This window comes from Meleagris gallopavo, chromosome 5, assembly GCF_905368555.1.
Source record: "Meleagris gallopavo chromosome 5, MGAL_WU_HG_1.1, whole genome shotgun sequence".
Classification (NCBI taxonomy): domain Eukaryota; kingdom Metazoa; phylum Chordata; class Aves; order Galliformes; family Phasianidae; genus Meleagris; species Meleagris gallopavo.
Window position 1 is genome coordinate 22,230,035 of NC_139408.1, and position 23,014 is coordinate 22,253,048.

General features: G+C 40.9%; 1 protein-coding gene across 2 annotated transcripts in view; it reads right to left on the reverse strand.

Annotated features, from left to right (window-relative positions):
• The window catches only part of FUT8 (fucosyltransferase 8), an 82,093-nt gene extending 65,415 nt beyond the window's left edge, over nt 1-16,678 (reverse strand). The window contains exon 1 of one of the 2 annotated variants that reach the window (XM_085224632.1): nt 16,539-16,678. The gene's annotated coding sequence lies outside the window, so the exon portion shown is untranslated. Of the gene's footprint in view, nt 1-16,003; nt 16,143-16,538 lie in introns of those variants that run through there. The other variant, XM_085224633.1, reaches the window with a different exon arrangement.
• Between the last annotated feature and the right edge of the window lie 6,336 nt (nt 16,679-23,014).

Below are 23,014 nucleotides of genomic sequence, written 5' to 3' on the forward strand. Positions count from 1 at the left end.
GCCCAGGACACGGGCTTTCTATCTCTTTTTGTTATTATAATCTGCTTTGCCAAACTCTCTTGTTCATTTCATAACTACAACATCTGTATATTCATTGACTATACATTATCAGAAAGGTTTTATCTCATATTGAGGTCCACGTTAAGGTTACTGCATTACTTCATAACTGTGGTCTCATTACCTCAGAACAGCTGCAGACTACTGAACTAAGTGTTGCTTGCTAACTGTCAAAGAGAAAAAGCAATCAAAAGCTGCAAATATCAGACTTCAAGATAATATAAATTGGATACTGAAAAAGTTAATTTGTGAACCTGGCTTCAAGGAAAGGGAAAAAATTGGGGAAGCTAGCAAGAAGAAAAATAAATAGGAAACTAATTAAAGTAACAACAGTGCCAGGAACAGGAGTGAAGAGAAAATGATAAGTGTATCTGCTAACTGTCTTTTACTGCAATGAGAATTCTGCTAAACTAATCTTAGTTTTGCTTAAAAGTTATTAAGTGACCTTACATTTTGAAAAGAAGTTGAGCAACTATACAGGCAACCCTAAAATAATTTCACAAGTAATAACATGGATAAATCTTTTTTTGAAAAGGCCTAATTCTTTAGTTTTTTTTTAATTCATGTAATAAATTATTTAAAATAAGCTTCACCTATAAGGTCAGAGCCTATGAACTTCCAAAAATGGAATATCTGGGGTGAGATGGCTTATTTTCATTTCCATTTGAAATTGATAGTTTCAGTATACTTCAGCTAGAGTGGCACTCAGTAAAGCCATACAGCTTTTCCTATAAAGATCTCAGAAATCCAAACAAAAACACGACACTGTTACTATTATGTGTGGTTAGAACAAAAGGGTGGGGATTTTGGCAGTTTTTTTGTTGTTTTTTGTTGTTGTTGTTGTTTTGGTTTGGTTTTTTTTTTTTTAAGCTTTCCAGTAAAACCAAGTAATTTTTACTGCATCTCTCATCACAGAATCATAGAATCACTTGAGCTGGAAGGGACCCTTAAAGGTCACGTACTTAACTTGCCTGCAATGAAGAAGGAGTCATCAAATCAGTTACACTACCTGCTTAATGAAAATGGAGAGCTGAAACTATCACCTAAAGGTCAGTCAGCAAGCCAAGCAAAACTGAGTATGGAGCCCATCTGTACTAAGAAGAAGCCTCATAGTGAAGCTAATAGAGCACAGCCCACAGTGATGATTAATTCTAATTTCATGAGGCATCGTGCTTTATCTTCTTAGAAGTTCATATTTACAATTCCAGTAACAGGTAAGCAGTATATTGTGTGAAACATACACATGGAATTAGGCAGATGGGCTCATAGTAAACATGAACTGACAATGTTAACATCTCATGTAATGAAAAGAATTCTTAGTAAATTCACAAGTTGATTTATCTGCAAGCAACTTAATCAAAGGCAGTACCAAAAGGCCAGAGTCATATGAGGCAGGATCTAAAGTCCAAACAAGTTGTGAATATTGATAATGTAATTTGAATGGAATTTTAAAAATACACAAAAGATGAATGCAAAATATCAAGAGAAGTGAATTCAAGGATGCCAGCCACATCACAGGTCCCTGCAACTACAGGGTGTTAGGTGAAAATATTCACAGCACTTCAGGAATGCAGAGGGGAGAAAAAATTCCAAATATATCAACCCTCCCTTCCCCATATAACGGGGTCAAACATTTAAATTTGATTACAGATATCAGACCCACACTCCAGGCCAGGACTACTTTCCCATTACTACAGGAAGAATCACCTCACTCAAAATTCCATCTTTGGTCAATGACAAATTGCCTCTGCTTTGGAAGAGAATGAATGAAACAGCATAACATAAATTATTCACCACAAGGGCAATAAATAAATAACTATTCCCTCCAGTTCCATGCAGGCTACCAGCGGAAGCTTTGAAGAACAGATCATGTAAAAATTGGACTCATTACAACCAACAACAATCAAGTCTTTTCTCAGCTTCCCAAGATTTCCAATATTCCAGAACCAATAAATCTCAAATGCTCATCTATAACTTTCGCCTGTGGGTTTAATCTTGTCATCTAACGTAGCCTCTTTATGTAACAGTAGAAAAGATTATATGAAACCACTGCTTTTCATTCTCACTATAACTAATTTTTCAAGACTAAATTCCATCATCTGATTTTCCAGAGTTTTGGAACTGAATTTCTCCCTCAGACATACGTACTTTGTGTGCTCTCTCTCTCCCATGCGCTCTTCAACACTCAACAAAGACTATTCTTATTTCTTCCTAGCTTCGCTTGCCAAATTCTCTTTTAAGATGTAGAGTTCAACTTAAGAATAATCCCAAAAATTCTTTTCTTTCCTGGGTCTTTTGAGAAACTCAGTCTTTTCCAAGTGTGACTAATCAGTATTACAAACGATGTCCTAAATGCAAATTAACTAGTGTTTTAGTGGCTGGTCCTAACAACCTTTTTTAAAAGCTATAAACCACCTGGTGTGTCTTAGAACCATCTGAGAAGAAAACAGATAAGGTTGTGTTATGGCCCAGATCCCTCTACCTCTGATTAGCAGTCTGGTTATGCCAGGAGTTCTCGTCAGCACTAGAGTATGTAAATCCACTCTATTTTTAATTTTCTTTTATGAAACTTAAACCACTATTTATTGCTCCAAACACATAAACTATCCTCTGTTACTGAACACTATCATCATTTCTTCCTATTCAGAAGCAAACAGATCAGATTTTTAGCAAAGTCAGTAGCTTGCTCATTTCAATGCTTGCTCTGTTATTTCAAGTATCTGGCAGGGAAGTGACTAAAATTGCAAAGAAAAAATATTACAGGAAAAGAAACAATTTATTCCAACAAAGTTATTTTTAAAAAATAAACAAGAAGAGTTAAAATGTTACAATGAACATTTTTTCATACTTACTAAATAACAAAAAAAATTATTCCTCCTATATTCCTTCTGTAAATCAGGTGAAGCTCCAAAGCATTTTCAAATTTTAAGACAAAAGAAAAAGTTAACCTTATGGGGAAAACAAGCAGTTATTTAGCTTCAATAATGCATTTGATTTCTTACACCCTGCAGTACATCTCACAGAATGGCCAGGGTTAGAAGGATCAAGGATCATGAATCTCCAACCCCCCTTCCACAGGCAGGGCCACCAACCTCCACATTCAATAGTAGACCAGGCTGCCCAGGGCCCCATCCAGTCTGGCCTTGAACACCTCCAGGGACGGGGCATCCACAACCTCTCTGGGCAGCCTGTTCCAGCATCTCACCACTCTGTCTGGAGTCAGCGTTAAGCTGCTGACACAAAGCATGTTTCCTTAAACAAATGTATTAAAAAAATACAACCCAGGGGAACAGAGGTAAAAATAATCTTTATATGTATAAAATAATTTTTACATGCATTAGCCAAAGATTCCTTACATTAACAGCTTAGGAAAAGCTATACCGTACTGAATTCATAATATTCAAGAATGAAAGGTCTAACATCTAACTTCCCCAGCACAGCGAATAAAGGCTCTCAGGATTCAGCCATTACGCAGTGACACGCAGAGGATTCTTCCTGTGCTCCCCTTCAAACAAGATTTGACTACTGCAGGTTTGAGGACATATAGTGGTCCAACTAAATTCTTCTTTAATTGAAGAAGATGCAAATTTGAAAGCATTACAGTCCCCTCAAAGTTCTCAAAGCAAACCTAGAAGTACGGGGCTTCACTTGCATTCATTTTTCTATTATCAGGTATCACTTTGCCACTTTGACTTTGGTCTTGGTTTATACCCTGTTATAAAGTCACTTTATGATATCAAAAATTTCACACATACTGGTTTCAGCCTACAGGACTGATAGAGAATGGTATATAATTAATGGATTTCATTGGACACAATTAATGGATTTCTAATGGACAAACATATCTAAAAGCCGATCTAATAACTATGTTATTGTACAACATCCAAATATAAAAACACTTTCAATCTATTAGTCTGGGAAGAGGCAGATCACACTAGATGTACTAAACCAACAGGACATTGAACTGTTTTCCTAAGCTCTTCCTCCACTCCATCTTTCAAGAAGCATTGGCCCAGATATTTACTCATTTTTCCCTTTTATTTCAAAAACAAATGGCTCTCATTGACTTCACAATACTCCCAGAAGGCAGATTTGGGAGTGCCCCCATCTTTGTATTTCTCATTATACAAAGTTTCATGTGTGCTATAATGAAATTTCTACTACATCATACACTTGCACGTGTGATGCAGATCTGGGGAAATTTGGGGAAAACATAGGAAGCACTGGGTTTCTCTTAGCTCCCTGCAAACCTGAAAAACGTATGTTGTGATTCATTTCCCCAGAGTTCCACTTCTTTTCAGCCATGTGAATTGCCATCTGTGCTTCCCAGACTGGCAAGTTAAAAATCTGCTGTCATTTGTATCACCAATGAGCAAATCAAAGGCAGAGAACTTCCCTTTTTAATAAAATAAGAATGATAAACAACAATCTAGATATTGATTCCAAAGTGAGGAGCAGGAGCACCATCAGTTAAAGAATCACAGGGAAGAAAAGATGGCAATCAGTAGACTACCTTCAGAGTTTTCTTATTCTCTGTAAGCTAATGACAAAATTATGGAGAATAAAATAAGATGAGCTGGAATGTAGGTAAAAATACAACTCATTTGATGACACTTTTAGAGGGATGCTTCATGAAGCCAGAAGATACGTTTGGGTTGCAAAGTACAGATGCAAACGGCAAAGCAGGAAATTTTGTCAGGAATATCAAAGGATTGCACGCTCATTTTGAGATCTAGAGTAACAGAAGCAAATACCCTGAAAGTATCCACATAGCACTAACATGAATATTTTACAGTGAGAGAAAGAAAAGAAAAATTACCAAACAAGAAGATTAAAGTGGATGAGGGAGAGAGGTTGTTTGGTTTTGATTCTTTTGCTTTTCTTTTTGACAGCCAGCAGAATCTTTCAAAGCACCAGATTGAGTATTAGTGACTCACAGAATAAGGCTTTCAGAAGCAGATCATGGACGTAAGTGAGCACTAACCCTGTTAGTAACTGGGTTGACTGTCAGTTCTGTTGAAGTGAACCTGAAAGTTTGCATCAATATACCAGTGCCGGAAACTTTGCTACACTGAAATGCAAATCATCATATAAGAACAAGCCCTGAAATGTTTTTGGGAAGGGTCAACTTCTCTCTCCCAAATAGCCCTTGGGAACAGTGTCAAGGTTATCACACAGACAGGAAAACTTCCAAATGATGTTGTGTATGCAGCTACCTGCTTTGAAAGGTGAGAGATTAACCAAATGGACAGATCTCATTCCATGTCAGCTGTCCTCAAGACCAGACTATGGTCCTATTTATTTGTGCTGATAAGGCCAAAAAGGATTTGAAATCAAACCAACTTAAGAAAACAGAAACTAAGTGAGGATAAATCTGGAGGAGTACACATACATACATATATACACACACACACAGCCCAATAAAACAGAAAAAGTGCTAAAGGGAAAAATAGTAACCATCTTTAGAGATCTAACAAAACAACAACAAAACTGAGGAAAAAAAGAAAAAGCAAATTCAGAAGCAACAAAATTACAGACAACTCTTCCTAGACAAAGGCTACTGAAGGAAAAGACTGCAAAAAAACATCAGGAAAGAGAAATTAAATTCTTAAAGGAGAATACAGACAACATGAAGAAGAAATAAAGGCTTGAAATGCTGGCAAAATCCATTCTCTTCAAATAAGGTCAAGAAATTCAGGAAGAAACAAACGTGTGTTTAAAATGGAGAAAGGAAATTATTTGTGCAGTACAGTTCTACAAGTAATTGTTACAGGAACTAGATCAAAATAGAAGGCCTATCCTATAAAAGCAAATAGTCTGAAGATAAAGTTTGACAGTCTCAGCAAGAAAAAAAAATCTAAGATGAAAATCAGCAAGCTTCAGAGGAAGAAAGACGGTATCACTGGTATCACTGAAAACCAACAGCGATATTGAAAATGCAACAAAGAGAAAAATGGCTGTAAGCCAAAAGAAGCTTTTTTTCCAAATTTTGTATTTACATAATAAAGATAGGGGTCTTTACTATTAATTATGAGGGACTATTTAAAACCCCAGGATTCATCTCAGCCTACAAAACTATAGATATAAGCAAGACTGTTTTCTTTTAAGATTAATAAACACACACACTTACTTTCCACCACAAATACTGGTTATTCCTACAAATACAAAAGCACACTTCCCTAAGGAAAGTCAACATACAAGACCAGTACCAACAGAGCTAAGAATTCTTTATGTATTAAAACAAATCATATAGTAGTAGATTAAAAGAAAAACAGCATTATACTTAGTGCTTTAGATTGCTTTCCTGTTCCTTCCTGTCGTCTTCCTTTTTCTTCCTCCTTAAAAAGGTCAGTAATTCAAACCTGCTCACAGTGACCCATGGTCTGATAATGCTATGGGAATTATACTAGAACTCATACATAATATCTTTTACTCCAAGTTTTTCCAAACAATAACCAAATAAAAATATAGCACTTTGTTCCAAAATACGTCAAACGGCTTCAGTGACTCCACTTTCATTAAGTGATAGTCAAATAGCAGTAAGATGACACTAACAAGACTGTGGCCACCTTCATTGCTGTGATTCAGAACCATCCCAGCAGCTGTGCAGATTTCAAAGATGGTAGCAATTTCATATCCCTGCCACTGCCAACATCCATGGGAAGGCTCTGAACAGCTGCCAACAGAATTCAGCATCCAGAAACCAGAGAGAAAAGGAAGAGACACTACTTCTTCCCTCAGGGCTAGAGAGTTGTGGCTTCAAGGTTATCAGACACGTGCTAACCAAAGGTACGGCCTCAAAAAAAAAAAAAAAAAAAAAGGTCAAGAAGACCATCAGAGCTGAGACACCAGCAATTAAGATCAAGGAAGTGGTCAGAGATTTTCAGCAAGATACTGACTTCACCAAAATCTGAACGATGTTGTCAAAAATGGTCTGCTACGTGGCTGATGTTACCTAATCGTGAAGGACACTGAAGATTTGTTTTTAATATGTTTCTATCAGCACAAATATTACACACAAGAAAGTATGCTATTTGTATGTTTCAGTACACTAGAAGATACCTTTGAGACTGTTCTTCAGTACTATATGCCAAGTTTTATAGTGCCTAAATGTTAGAGAAAAAAACATCTGCTAAAAATAAGGCATGTTGCATTTCAGAGAGGTTTCATGTCTTTCAAGTTGCTCAGTTTTGCATAGTCATTTTGTGACCCATCTTTTCCATACCTGTACATGCCCATAAGCAGACTAAAATAGCATGATATTAAGAAGAAACTATTACTAAATGTTTGCATGAAGATTCCTTCTGAAGTGGTTCTGCTGCTTTCTTATCCTCCTCTTACTACACATTAGGCTATCTTGCATTTCTCCCTTATTCTTTTGATGCTTCAATTATGAAGGAAATTCCTAGGAAATTATACATGTCTTTTCTACTCAGTAATAAAAAGAAAATATCACGTTCAACGCTACATATCTAGAATCATAGAATTTCCAACCAATGTTGGAAAACACTCCAAGATCATCCAGTCCAACCATCCACCTACCACCAATAAACCCTGTCCCTTAGTACCACACCTACACTTTCCTTGAACATCTCCAGGAATGGTGACTCCACCACCTCCCTGGGCAGTCCATTCCACTGCCTGACACTCTTCCAGAGAAGAAATCTTTCCTAATATGCAACCTGAACCTACCCTGATGCAACCTGAGGCCATTCCCTCTAGCCCTATTGCTATTTAGCTTAATCCAGTTCAATTTCATCCTTTTCTCTCTTTCAGTGTGCAATATATGAAAGAAAACAGACTCCCTGCAATGCATTTACTGTGGGTTAAAGGCTGTACAACTGAGTCCTTCATTTATTTCCAAAGCAAGTATATATATACATATGTAGTAACTCAGGTTCCTCTATAGTATCCAGTGACTGCGGTACCAACTACTCTGAGTGATCAGTATAAGACCAAAGGACAACCCTGTTTTCATACAAAAAATAACTTCCTAACTTACATCAGTTACCTGTGTTTTCTTTCATAACGACATGACATAGGTCATCCTTTCCCACAGCAGTGAGGAGGTGCAGACCAACATATAAGGAAGTCAAGGGCTTGGAATTATGAAATTGGACTTTCCACTAAATCTTGATCCCAATATAACAGAAAGGATAAGGCAGTATATACAAAGAAAACAGAGGGAAAAACAAATAAATAAAAAACTTTGAGACATCATTAAAAAATGATCACTGAGCTGCAAACACAGGTCTGATGTAAAAGCACATTTTGGGTTAGCTTTCACTGTACGCCATTTTACAGAGATACAACTTGACAACAGGACTGCCCATCCCTGAACTCATTTAACAGGGTAAAGAAGGACAAACCTGTCACTAAGCTTCGAAAACCTCCATCAGGACACAGGAAGTTAGGCTCAAAAAGGGCTAGGCAAAAGATTGTAGAGAAAATGTTTTGTTGAGGCTCAGATTGCATCTTCAAGAACTGATGATCCCTCCTTCAAAACATCTCCACACAAGACACGCTAACCAAGGAACTGTGGGCAGTGACACATGCTGTGTGTGTAGCTTAGTGAAGACATGAGTGCCAAAGAAAAGCACAATTAGAAAAGGAATATCGCGCCTTGATTTAGACGTTCCATCAGAAACCTTTCACACTGATATGTAGTACTTCAACACAAAAAGTGATTTATTTTTTTGAAACACTGCTTTTCCTCAATTACTGTCACACCGATTTTTGTGTTTTCTTTTATTGGTTTTGTTTTGTTATGTTTACCCATACTAATTGTGTGCATCTGGGACTGTTCACCTTCATAATACAGTAAAGTCTTCATGCAAGCATATCTAAACACAGCTGAAAAATTCTCAGATGAGAATTCACAGCTCACAACACATTTTTCTCTGGAATTACATTCAATCTGGTATATAAGTAAAAAAAAAAAAAGTCATTCTAAAGGGACCACTGAGCTCTGGATACACTTCAACACCAAATGATGGCAGCTAATAAACATCAAGTTGGTACAGTATTCTTGAGCAACATCCAAGAAAAGAGATGTTCAAAAGTCCATTCCATACACTTTCATTTCAAAGCACTTACTATCTTGAAAAGCACAGTTAAAGCTATCATCTTTTTTGATAAGAAATGTCTTAGTCAGATAAAGAAATAATCAATCTACTTAGGGCTGCTTTTGCCAGGAAGTTAAAACGTTAAACAACAATATTTCACAATTGTAAGAGACTTCAGGAGAAAAGCTACTAACAGAGGTTATCAATCTAATGACACTCTGTTTATAACTTTGAGACATACTTGAATGAGGGAATTGCCACACAGTGACATTAAGCAAGCAAGCAGTTACTTACTGCCTAAGGAGTCCGATCACTGGAATACCCCTTGTATGCCAAAAGCTGCACTGGTTGTGTTTGACTTGCAGGTATCCCTGAATTACTCGCTCAAATTACTACTCAAACTTCTCAGCAGGAAACAATAACCTCCGTGAACTCTCAGGATACACCCTTGCTATCTAAAGCAGTGTGAACATATTGTAACATTTCACATCAGTGTCATGAGAAAATATATTTAAGCTGTGAAGAAGCATTTCAATATTTACACTGACTATACAAACGTCAAGGAAGTCAGAGATGCTCAGAAAAATCTGCACGCACTCTCAAAACAGCACTCTGAGAGTAGGGGGATACAATTCTGCTTCCTCTCTTTCACTTTTGTTTTCAGCAATAACGAGGCAGTTGATGGCTTGGTTGATTCTTCTGATGGGACACCAAATGACATCCCCAACCACTAGCTGAGCTTGTCTAGAAACAAAAAAAAGTGGGCATAGAACTATAAAAAAAAAAAAAAATCTTCAAGAGCAATCATTTCTTTTCCTAAATAATTTGTAGAAAAAAGAAAAAAAAACAAGCTTGAAGTTCTGCCTGGATGTGTTCACCAACACAGTACGACATGGTACACAGGATGAGCTGTAAACCTCTACTACATTGTATTGTATCACCGCCCAGCTCATCTTCCTACATAGCTGACTCTTCCACAAACTTTCTCTCAAAAGGGGACTCTGCCTGAGAGCACTGGATATTATTTAACCAAACCTGCCAGGTCAAAGTACTACAGTAGGGAACCACAAAACTAACAAAATAGTAGGGTCTGTGTTATATGAAAGGACTATTGAAACATTAGTCTGGAAAAAAAAAAAACAAAACAACACATATCACATTAACAACAATTGCAAAAAAAAAAAAAAAAAAAAAAAAAAAAGAATATATACTAAAGGATTTTCAAATGCTGAGCCAACACGTCCCCCCAAAAAAGTCAAAAGGGCATCTTAATGAAAGGTAAAAATCAAAGCATTGGGTTGCCTGCTATCCAGAAGAAGCAGTAAACTTAACCACTGTGTGCAAGTTAATTTTAATAATTCAATGTAAACCACAGGCACTTAACCTGAGCATTCACTTAAAACTCCTTCAAAATATGAACAACTTTCTCAAGTAAAAAAAATAAAATACAGAGAACACTGCAATTATGTTTTCAGATAAACAAATGAGACACCCTCGTTTCAAGTTCCCTTATTCTACCTCCCTGAGCAAGGTGACACCAACCCTGCAGAAATGCCGTATGGCTTCTACCAGCTCCCTACTTTTGCAATAGCCATCACTTGCTCTTGGACACTTGCCTGACTACATGCTAGAGGTGTAATGTGACATAAAAATCCCCTTACAGTAATTCTAGTAGATAACAAAAGCTTCAAAAAAATCAACCGATGTTACACAATAATATGTTTATCAAATATTATTCTAACAAGAGAATCGTAACTTTATATATATATACATATATACACACACACACACCAACAATCATAGCTTTTTGACACATTCAAACCACCAGCTCAGAGGAGCCCATCTCCACACTACGTATGGTGCAACAGCAGAAACTGCTCATCCTCAAGTACACCAGCACCTACTGTGTGAGTATCCATAATGGCTGTCAGAGGGAGCTGCTTAGCAAATACCCAAGAAGCAGCAAAATGTCAGCTTAGAACAGCATAACAGAAACACATACAGATTTTTCAGGTATAGTCCAGGTTTTATCATCATAAACAAAGGCAGGGATCAAAAGACAAAGGCTCCAGGCAGTTGCAATGAAAGTTTACATTTTTGGAAGAGGCTGTGTTGCCTCAACAACAGAAATCTCTTTATAGACATAGAAGTAATTTATGTAATTGAATACTCTGATAATGTAACAAATTCATTTAATAAAAAAATAAAAAAATAAACCCACTAAGTTCTATGAACCAAACAATAAACAGCACATTGGATATATTTACATACTTGCTCACAAACACTCCATAAACAAAAACAAACTTCAGTGAGTTTGAAAACTAATGTACCCACACAAATCACTTCTATAAAAAAAAGTTATGATTCACCTTAGTACTATAACGTTCTGAAGCAAGCATAACAAAAGCCGACTCTTAAGAAGCATTTACATTCAGAATTAATATTGCTACCATAAAGCAATAATTACGTATTGGGGGGGGGAAATGAAAATTGATTGCAACCAATTTAGCAGATAGTCAGAAAACCACCACCTTGAAACGATGCATTACGAGCTGCATAATATGAATTAACATACCTATCACGACAAATGACCCAGAAAGATCACTCATGTTTAAAGCTGCCAGGTATTTCCTTATAGAAGATTCATTTTTCATTTTCTTTTAAGTTCCCAAAGGCCTTCCAAGATGACCCTTTCTGTGAGTGTATCCATCTTAAAGCTCAGCTCCTTCGATATTTTCATTTTAAGCAAAACATACATTTTTTACCTTTCCAAAGACAGGGGCAGGAAAAACACACTTTCACATTACCAAAGGCAATCTTTTCTTTAGAAAGTTTAATCATTTGCATGCTTTGAGATCCACATGCATCTTCCTAAGAGACAGCAAAAGGTATATCCTGAATGACAAACGATGCTTTTGTCAAGCTGACTGCAACTTTGTTATTCTGTTTTGGTGCGTTACAGCTGAGTCACCTAAACATTCTGCCTGTATTGACTGCATTCCAACAGAAGGCCTCTGGGAGCTGAGCATCTGCAGCACTAGACGCATAGGACAATCAATGTTGGAAGGGACTCCCAGTCCTTCCTCATCCAACCTCCTTCTCAAACTCACGTCAACTATAAGATCAGATCAAGTTGCTCAGCTTGTTGTGCAGTGGGTACCGAAACCTCTTTAGACAGAGAGCAATCTGTGAGCAGTCACTTCTGTGAGCAATCTCTTCCACTGTATGACTACGCTCATGCGAAGAAAGTTTTTCCTTCTATCCACTCTGAATCTTGTTTGAATTTACGACCACTGCCCCTTTCACTCCCACCACATACCTCAGTAAAGAGCACTGCTCCATCTTCTCCCAGATCTCCTCAAAGGTACCAGCACATTGTTGTGTATCCTTTGAAGCTGCCTCCTCACCAGCAGAACAAGCCCAGGTGTTTCAGCCTCTCCGCATAGCGCGAGTGCTCCAGCCCCTAACCATCCTGACAGCCCTCTCCTGAACCCACTTTGGTTTATCAGCATCTTTCCTGTGTTGAGGGTCTCAAACCTGGATACAGCACTGCAGATGTGGTCTGATGGGTTTCAAGGAAAGAGGGATAATCCCTCTCCTCCACCCAATGGCTATGCTCCTGTTGGATCAGCACATCACTGCTGGCCCATGATGTTTGCTGCCACAGCTTCCCAGAGGAGCTACTGTGCAGCCCATATCACTGCAAGGAGCCCTTCCTTCCCAGCCACAAGGCTTTGCAACTGGCCTTGTTGAATTCCATAAAGTTTTGGCTGGGCCTTTTCTCCACGGTGAGAAAGTCCCCCCCTGGATGGCAGCCCTGCCTTCATGCTCGTAGACCTCAATTTGGTGCCTTCCACAAATGTAAGAGAATATTCCATCACCTTCTCAAGGTCTCAGAATCAACCGCCAAAGCATCCCATTTGTTACTGACATCCAGATATGAGCCATTAACCACTACTCTGAGTCCAGTCATTGAACCACTGCTCCTTTGTACTCTGTCCTGGCTTCTACTGCTTGAGTACTCCTTTTTTGCACAGGAGATCAGACACCAAGATCATTTCCTGATATGTCTGCTCATTTTCCTGAGTATCAAGATGGACCACTGGCATCTGAACTGTTTCCTCAGTGATATCCTACAGATACTGTTCCTTGTAGGCAAGTTTTTTGTTGTTGTTGTTGTTTTTTTAATAAAGAAGTTATTAGGTAATTAAAATTTTGGACTTCGTATCTCAGTGCTAACTTCACAGTAGATCTAAACATTTAAATTTGTAGTCTAAATCAACAGAAACCAAACGAAAAATCAAGCAGGCAGAACTTCTGTAGCAAGGCCATTCACAGATCCCTGCTAAGTAACTTAGAGAAAAAAGTCAGAAGGAAAAGGCAGGCTGTGGTTAGTGGATTACACAGGGAGACAGATCTTTTTTAGAAAGCATTTCAGTGCACGCAGATCACTAAAGCACTGCTAATTTTGAAAAGTGTCCTAAGAGCCCCAAATTGGATTCTCAACATGAAGGGACACAACACATCTCCAGAGAACTGTGACAGTAGTTCTGGAGAAACATGCAAAGGCTAGAGACTGACAGTAATGAAACAGGAAAAGAGGAAGGTAACGAGGTGCAGTAAGAGCAGCACATAACAAATAGTGAGGCCATACACTGGTACCAAGAAAAAAAAACTACTCCATGTTGCTCCCTGAACACAACCAGTGTCATTCTACTCCAAATAATAAAAGACACCGTTGTAGGGGAAAACACAACAATTAACCACATATTTACAGGCCAAATTACAGTTTGACAAGAATCTCTGGCATTTTGTGATTTCTGAAAGCTTGATCTTGCAACTTAAAGTTCTTTGAAGATGTCTGTTGTTGCACAATAGAAAAACATATGCATGATTTTCCTTAAGAAGCACACGTATCACTTCATCTGCAGATTACATTTGGCCTATAAAAGAGATGCATATTAATGCAATCATACATAGCATGCATCATCTACATTTGTTTTCCTTACTGTATTGGAAGCATACTCTGTGACCAAAAAGAAAGCTTTACATAAGTCTAGAAGAAAAGAAAGTCCTATTTTACTTTGACACTAGCTCCCCCTCCAGACCGGCCTAACATCAGAGTCATTACTTTTTTATTTTAATTCTGACTCTGCAATGAAATTTAAATGCTCAAGTCCCAGCTTTCTTTATCCCTTTAAATCTCAGTGAACACATTGATCAAAGAACGTAAGCGCAAAAATATCTTCTATTATTTCTTACTGTACATAAATTCCAGTACTGAAAAAAAATCATTCGATTCAAAAGAGATGTGACAGATAAAGAGGCAAATCTGTACAGCTACACAGAGGCAAGAGTGGACTGAAAATGCAATTTTTCAGACCAATCCTATGAATGGGAAATACGGTAACTTTGTTATACAATCAAGCCTCTGTTTGCAGAGCGTTCATAAACCACAGATGCCAAAACAAAAGGAAGTCACTATGTGGTTTCGTACTACCTTTGCTAATGCACTTAAAATATAGATCTGTATTCCAGCAAGAATAAATAATGTGGTTTTTTTCCTCTTGTTCTAATAGACATAATGTCTTACAACTTGCTCAGCTAACATGTCTTGGTTTGTTTAGAATTTCGCCAGTTAAAGAAAATGAAAGTTACAATTTGCAGCCACACTTGCTGCATTTCTGTGCTACCAAGTGTCCTGGCAGCTGCATCACTCAATTAGTCAATTTGCATGATTTGGTATTCCTAGATGATACCTATTCTCCCCTCATTACTGAGCTGCTTCCTTGGAAAATATGAATAATCGATTAAACTTTCAACACTGAAAAATGGTTGTCTCATTATATTTTGTTGGGAAAATACGCAAACTTTGCAATATGACGGTTTGCCAGCTTTAGGTACACACAAGCACATGAAACACTAACAAGTATCATAAAAGCATGAGACTAAGCATACCTGTAATAACCAGAGAAATGGATGCTACTAGAAATATTTAAAGCATAGTCACCAATTGGTAAGTCCTAATAACTGGGCTTCTTTAATAACAGAAGGAATTGTAACAGAGGCATCTGTAAAATAGCCGCAAGCAGCAGCCTAGCCAACGTTGACCATTATTTGTTACTGGATCTCAGACTTCTCTGAAGTTTATGATAACGTACACTGGAGAATAACTTGGAACAAAATTTGACTAAGGCTATCATATCCAAAAATGCTTCATGCGTAAGCACTCGTTCTGAAGCATTTACTCCATCAGCTTTCAGTTAACGCCTAGAAACAAAGACATCAAAACACTGCATTTTGGCATAAAGCGTTGGTGCGCACTTATTTACTGATGTATACACATAAACAGTATTTATATCACGAAGTCGTGAGCGTTCCGAACACCCGGCTGCTTCCCCTTTCCACACCCACGCAGCGCGTGGACCACAGCACTGACATCACACTGCTGGACCTTACACCGTGCAGGCACCCTGCACACGAAGGCAAGCACAGCCCCAAGGAACTTAGGATCCTTCAGTGCGTCAGCTGACCGGCTGTGCCTCGAGGCTCTTCGGTACGACCTGGAGCACAGCGCGACGCAGCAAACAGCGCCGAGTAGCAGCAGCAAACAGCACCGAGTAACAGTGCGACTGACGAGATGCTCAGCCCAACCAGCAGCGCTGGACTCGCTCACCGCTCTGCCCTCCGCAACCACCTATTCCGTCCCCTCAAGTCAGGAGCTTCCGAAAGCAGAGGCTCACAAGCCCGGCCTGCGGAGAACACCAGGGACACCGAGCACATACACGTGCGACAGACCCGAGCAGACACTGAGCGCAAACTTGAGAGGAAAAAGAGGCCTCATCATCAACAGAGCCCACGACCGAAGCAAGTAAACGTACCGAAACGCGGTTAAGGTCGCCCGAGGCGGCAGCCGGCGCGGCTCCACACCCCGTGAGAGCGAGCGTTTCCCGCGGCTGCCCACCGGCCCCGAGTTCCGCCTTCATCTCCCAGCCCGGGGCGGCGCGTCCCCTCGGGCGGCCGTGGTTCCCGGGACGGCGAAACAGCCCGGCGCCCGTCCCCGCCACGGGCACCCCGCCGCCCCCCGGGGTCGGCCCGGCCCCGCAACCTCCGCCGGTGCCGCGGCCGCCGCTCGCCGCCCCGGCCTCCCCACCCCGCTCCCCGCCGGGCGGAGGCGGCTCAGGCCCCGGCGTCGCCCCGCAGGTGAGGAGCGGGCGGGGAGCGGCGCGCGGCGGGGGGCGGCCCCCTCCCCCGTCCCCGGCGGCGGCGGCGGCGGTTGCCGAGCAGCGCCAGAGTCGCGGCGGCGGCGCCAGGCCCGGGGAAAGGGATGGGGAGCGCCGGCTGGAGCAGCCCGCTCCGGGCTCGGCATCCGCTTCCCCGCGCCGCGGTTCGCGCGCAGCTCCCGCATCCCCTTACCCGAGTGCGGCGGCGCCGGCGGGGCCCGCGCTGCCGCGGCCGCGGCTGCGGGGTGCGAGGAGACGCCGAGGCGACGGGAACGGACGCCCGGCTGCAGGGACGGAAGCGGGAACCCGCCGTCGCGTAGCGGAGCCGCCGGCGGACTGAGACGGCGCGCGCTGAGGGCGGGGAGCGCTCGCGCGAGCGGCTGACAACAAGGAGCGCGCGGGGCGTGCGCCGGGCGGCGAGCGCGGCGGGAGCGACCGGCGGCGCTCGCTCGCTCGTTCGCGCGCACACGCCCCCGCGCTCCCTACTCGGAAGAGCTCCGTCGCGGGCGCGCGCCTGCCGGCGGGAGGCAACCTATGAGCGAGCGAGGCGGCCTCCCGATGCTGCCCGAGCGCTCTCGTCACGCAGCGCCGAGCTCGCGGGGCGCATGCGCCTCTCGGGGGCATCCCTCCCCGAGCCGCCCGCTCCGCGTGCCCCCACCTCAAAGGCTGGGCGCGAGCCAACGGCCGGCTCCGCTCCCGCCCCGCCGCGTCCCCGCGCCGCCGGGCAGAGCTGCGGCTCCCTCCGCTCCCTTCGGGTAGCCCACCGAGGCCGGCAGCCCCGCGCCCGCAACGGGCAGATCCCGGCCCGCAGGGACTCTCCATCTTGCACGAAGAAGGGCGATGACTGCGGTGTCTAGGGGACAGAAAGAAGGGTTAGGGAATTCTGTGCCCCGGCAACCTTCTGGAGAGATCTGGAAAGGCAGAGATAACGAAAATATGTTTTCCTTTGGTCCTAATTCCTGCCGACTCCAGAGATCAATTTAGAAATTGAAACGGTAAGCGGATTGCCAATGGCTCTCAAGTTTTGAGCTGCTGCTGCTGGCCGCTATTAATGGATGGATATAATTACTATCAATTATATCGCCTGCAGGCTTAGCCAACAACTTGGATTCCAAAACCCATAGGGACAAGGGAATGGCTTACACTGGTAAAAGAGTAAAAGAGTTGTTAGAGAGGTTTCCCATTTGTGATGTAGAGCCATCGGTGAACTAGTGCTGAGAAGGATAAGGAGAAATTAAGAAAAAATGAACTATCATTAACAACCTTAAACTTGCTATCCTAGCAACCTTTTGTACGTGAGGGGAAAAAAAGTGCAACACATCAGAGACAGTGAAAATCAAAACATCCAGAGCAAGGCCAAGAGCTCATGCAGCGCAGGCACGGAAAGGAAGCTGCACTGAGATGATCCAGAAAGTAACGCGCAGCTTTCCAAAGGACACAGCCAACTGCAGATTGCCTTTGCTTGGAGGATCTCAGCTACAGCAAGGTTCTGAAAGGAAATTGTTCAGGAAGACATCTGAAAACTGAAGCTTCCTCTGATTGGTCTTCCCTGTCAGCTGGGAAAATAGAGATGTATAGACATAAATAAGTCCAGCCAGTAACTCAAAAATGACATGGGTACATTCACCACAAACACTTCTGAGACAGAATGTCCACAAACTGGCAGACAATCAGGCTAAAATAAATGGGCTGTTTCATTACTATGTTTGTGGTGGCTTTGTCTGTACTTACTATGGTGTGAAATTAAATACATTTCAAATCATTTCTTAAAGTAATAATGATACTACTGCTGGTTTATCGGCTTCCAATTCCACAGTATCCTGTGCTATAGGCATATTATCTTAAGCAACTGTTTTTATTTGTATTCTAGTTCTAAGTATGCTACAGCACCTACAGTTATCAGCCCTGTTTTGTTTTGAGGTGGTGGAACTGGTGACCTGAGTGGTGCTAAGCCATGATGTAGTGGAAGAAATGAATGAGTAGACAGTCTCTGCTAACTTTTTAGAAGTGCTCAATGCAGCAGAGTTTAGAAGTATGTTTCCCAAGCCAGACTAAAAAGTCAGTAGTAGAATTCTTTTAGCACAAAATATAAGTCATTTTTAAGTGTAGAATCTCATCTGTGACTTCAACAAATCCATCATCTGGTGACACGGGGTCAGAGCCTTACTTTATGGGTGCTTTGATAACTTTGATTGTCTTCTAATTCCACAGACAGAAAGTCCTCCTCTTCATTAAGTTAATTGAAAGTGCTGGTGATGGGCATATTTTAAAAATTCAACTGTATTTTTTCAGATTCTCTGAGTACTATGAAGCCCCCAGGGACAATGAATACTCATTCCTGAAGACTCTTTTAAGTGCCTTGACTGGTGTCAATCAGTGTCATAAAGACAAAAAATTGTCAGTGCTTCTTTTACTACACACTCTGTCCTTATTCATATCTACCCTTTGCACCGACCATAATTTTTTAATGTGAAATTTTAATGAGAACTGAATGACAATCTTTCCTTAAGCGAATGTCAGTAACGGCTGGATCTGTGATTTTTAGATCTACTACAAAAGCTTCAAGCACTTCAGCAACACTGGAAGGATTTTATTTCTGCACAGACTTGATGGAGCCATGTGGCCATTGTCCAATTCACCAAACAGCACTAGAATGTTCTTATTCTTTAAGAGTAAGAATTCCTTATTATTCCTTATTATATTCATGGCCTGGGCAAATCTGGGGTTTGGGTAGCGGTTGTATAGGTACAGTAACCATACACAAGGAGTATGGTGCATTTATCTATGCAAAGTTATCATTTCTATGGTTAATGAAGGTGTCAATACATAAAAGTCAATAAGCATTGGCTGAGCCATTGCAAGGAGCTAGACAAGGGACATCAAAAGTGCAAATTTAATCTGTTGCTAAACTCAGCAAGTCTAATAAAATCTGCTGTGCATGTGCAGGTAAGGATTCCTATACATCATAGAGCCTGTTCAAATCTAGAGAGACATTTATGATAAGGCTGTCCTCATAACAAAAAAAAAAAAAAAAAGAATCAGGTGCTTTAGTCCTGACTGCACAAGCTTAAGCCAAGAATATGAATTCGAGATCAAAAAAAGACTGAAGTGAAATTCAGGAAAAAGTGAAATCAAGAGTAAGTGACAACATGTATTTCTGAAGTTTAAAAGCACTTAAGTTTTCTTCACTTATGTTTCCTGCACATTCCCAGAAAAGTTTCAGTCTTTTTAACTCATGCCTCACACTGAATTGCAAAGATAAGGGGCATTGCAGCACACACAGATGCAGATTCTCAACTAACACTGAGACTGTGGCTATTATCACTGCAGCACCAGGGAAGCTATGTGCCTTCCAATGGGTGTAGACCTGTCTCCAGCTACCTCTTCTGCCATGTACAGCATATAAACCACAAGCTGATGCAGCATCCAAGTCCCTCTATGCAACCAGCTCTGTCAGCATCTCAAAAGTCCTTGATCTCTGTCTAACAGGCAATGACTGCTTTAATATTCCTCCATTTTCCTAGTGCCAACACATTCCCTCACCCCTTAAAAAAGCCCAATGGGGAAACTAAACAGAGAAAATTGTAATTAAGAATTAAATTACTAGTTCAGGAAAAGCTTAAGTAGCTGTGAAGGGAAATTCACACTACAACCTGTGGCACTTTCTCATGCTTATGATTAGGAAACAATTATGTTAAACAATTCTGCAGTTTTAAGGTAGAAGCTTTTAGGTTTTGTTGCCCTGTGTGCATTTCCTAGTGCTTAACCTCACAGTCTTAATGCATTGCCTGTACCCGATACAAACTCAAAACCTGTTGGCATCAAGGCAGCAAGACGGTGGTAGCACTTCTACTCAGCAGGTGGAAGCTCAGCACAGTGAGTTTCACTCTGGTGAGACGTCCTTTTATCTTTCTCAGAAGTTACTCTGAGTAGCATCTTAACATGAAACATAAAGACATTCTAACTTCATCTGCCTTAAACAACAAAACATCCGAAGTCCATATTCAGTGCTCAGAGGATACAGGCTTTCTACTTGTGTGAACTGTGTAATGTTAGAAGACTTCTGAAACATTTTAACTAAGACTTACATACACGTTAGTGAAAGAATGTCATCAAATCACATACTTTATTTTCAAGGAAATGCCATCAGGCATCATGCACAGCCAGTCTCTGTAAATGCAGTATGAGGTTATGGTTCCTGCTCTGCAGGGAAAAAAGTGTTTTTTTTTAATTACTGCAAAGCACTGCTGTTGGAAGATATGAGTACTTCAGCATAACATCAGGAAGCACTTGCAGCTCCAGATCAGCCCAAGACACTTTTCTGTCCCATTTAGCAAAACACTTTCAGTTTCCAGCTTAAAGCAGGTGAAACCATAACAAATATTGCACAAGGAATGTTTATCTGTATTCAAAGCATTTGAATAAAGTGTTTATATAAATCAGTGTGAACTTGTTCTTTCTTGACACTTATAATGCTTTACTTTGAATTCCAACAAGTTTTGACATGGTATTACACGCTGGTTCTACAGCAAGTAGCACTTAAAGGTCAAAAGGAGTGAAGCACAAACACTATTAAAATGAGCTGGGCAGGTCGCATAATCACAAAGTCACATTGCGGATGCTCAGTGAAAATTAGAGGTGCCTGTGGTTATGTGGAAAATACTGCTGGACAGATTCACCAGCACAGCAGCAGTCTGTGTCACAGTAGAATAGCGAAGGTCAGCTCACAGTATTGAGCCACAAATAATACAGCTATGTGAACATTGTCATTTGTCACCGCAGATGAGCAATTAAACCAGAAAATATTCAGAAGTGTTTTGGGTCATCCAAAATTATGCACACTAAGAGCTGCTACAGGATGAAAGCTCAGCTATGCAACCTGCATGCTGCTGCACCAGCAGTGTGCACAGTGCCGCTTGAAGATTGCCCAACACTTCCTCCTTCAAGATCCCATGTCAGTTGCTTATAGCAGAAATATTTATTTTATAAACTGTCGACCACTTGGACTCGCATTTGCAAAGCTTTGTTCCCCCCTCCCCCTTTTTTTTTTTTTAGTTGCCTTAAGTTTCAGAGTCAGAATTCTGAGGATTACTGCAGTGAAAAGAATATAACTTTAGCTTTTCCTCTAAAAATCTACTCATATCTTGTCAAGCTTTTTGTATATGGAGCCCAAGAAATATATAATTTTAAAAAACAAATTTTTCACAGTAAATACTTAAATGATACTCATAAGAATCATATAAACAAGTTGCTTATTGTGGCATAACCCTAGTAGGCAGTTAAGCACCACACAGCTGCTTGCTCACTGACCTCCAGTGGGATGGGGGAAGAAAATTAGAAGAGCAAAAGCAGGAAATTCCAAGCTTGAGATAAAGCTTAGAACATATATATATATGAAAGGAAAAAAGAAAGAAAGAAAGAAAGAAAGAAAGAAAGAAAGAAAGAAAGAAAGAAAGAAAGAAAGAAAGAAAGAAAGAAAGAAAGAAAGAAAGGAAACGGAAGGAAGAAGACATAACCAAGAAAAACAAGTGATGCAAAGCACTAATCTACCGATGCCCAACCAGCCCCCAAGCAATGGCAGCTCTGGCAAACCTTTCCCCCATGCTTTTATTGATGAGCACAGGCTCTCTGGGACAGGCTAGCCCTGGGGCCAGCTTTTTCCTCTGTGTCCCCTCCCAGCTGCCTGCTCACCAGGCCTCTCTGCTGGCTGGCTCGAGTGAGAAGCAAAGACCTTGATTTTGTGCAAGTACTGCTCAGCAACTACTAAAACATCGCTTGTTATCAACACTGCTTCTGTCACAAATCTAAAGCACAACGCCATACTGGCTGCTACAAAGGACACTTATTCTCAAGGATTTCTTGTGCAACTTTACAACGTAATTGCATGACACTCAAAAGAGTTCTAGTGTCTATATTATTTGCGAAGTACATTAAAGCTGTGTTAACTCTCTCTTCCAGTCACTATTTTCCTCTATGAAGCTGTGAAGATATACTTGTTCATCAGCTAAATTCACACGAAGATTTCCTAGCTTTACTTGGCTCCCATTTCTGCCTCAGAGGGAAGGGGAAAGTGAAATTTATTTTTGAATGCTTACAAACCAACAACGTTTCTTCTGGGTAGTTTGCTTTTTGTATAGACCTACAAGAAACAGGAAGCAACTGGACAGTCTGTATTTTTGTCCCTAAGGTACCAAATGCCGTTCTTTTCCTTTAAGAAGAGCTTGGCCCTTGGGTTTGCTATTCTAGCTAACTTCCAGTAATTTATTCTGGACTTGGCTCTGCATTCAACTGGACATTTTAATTTCTACTTGGCAATTTGCTTCCTTGCTCAGATGAAGTTCAGTAAGTTTGTGGAAACAAATCCACCATCTCTTACAGGATTTTCAATATTGGAGCCTTAACAATAGCATCATCAGATAATTTCTAGTTATTCGTGTCTGTTGGAGAGCCAGCAGTTATCAGAGAGCTCCATCAGTGTGCATAGGGGTGTGGTGGCTCCGTTAGCTTCTTTCTGAACAATGGATTTCCTGTGAAGGTAAACTTACACTCCAGAACAGCCCGATCTATTTTATAACCTGAAACAGAGAGGGGGAACACTTTATCTGTGGCTTACAAGCAAAATGCTATCACCTACTCAAATAATGACCCCAGCTGTCCTCCCTCTCAGCA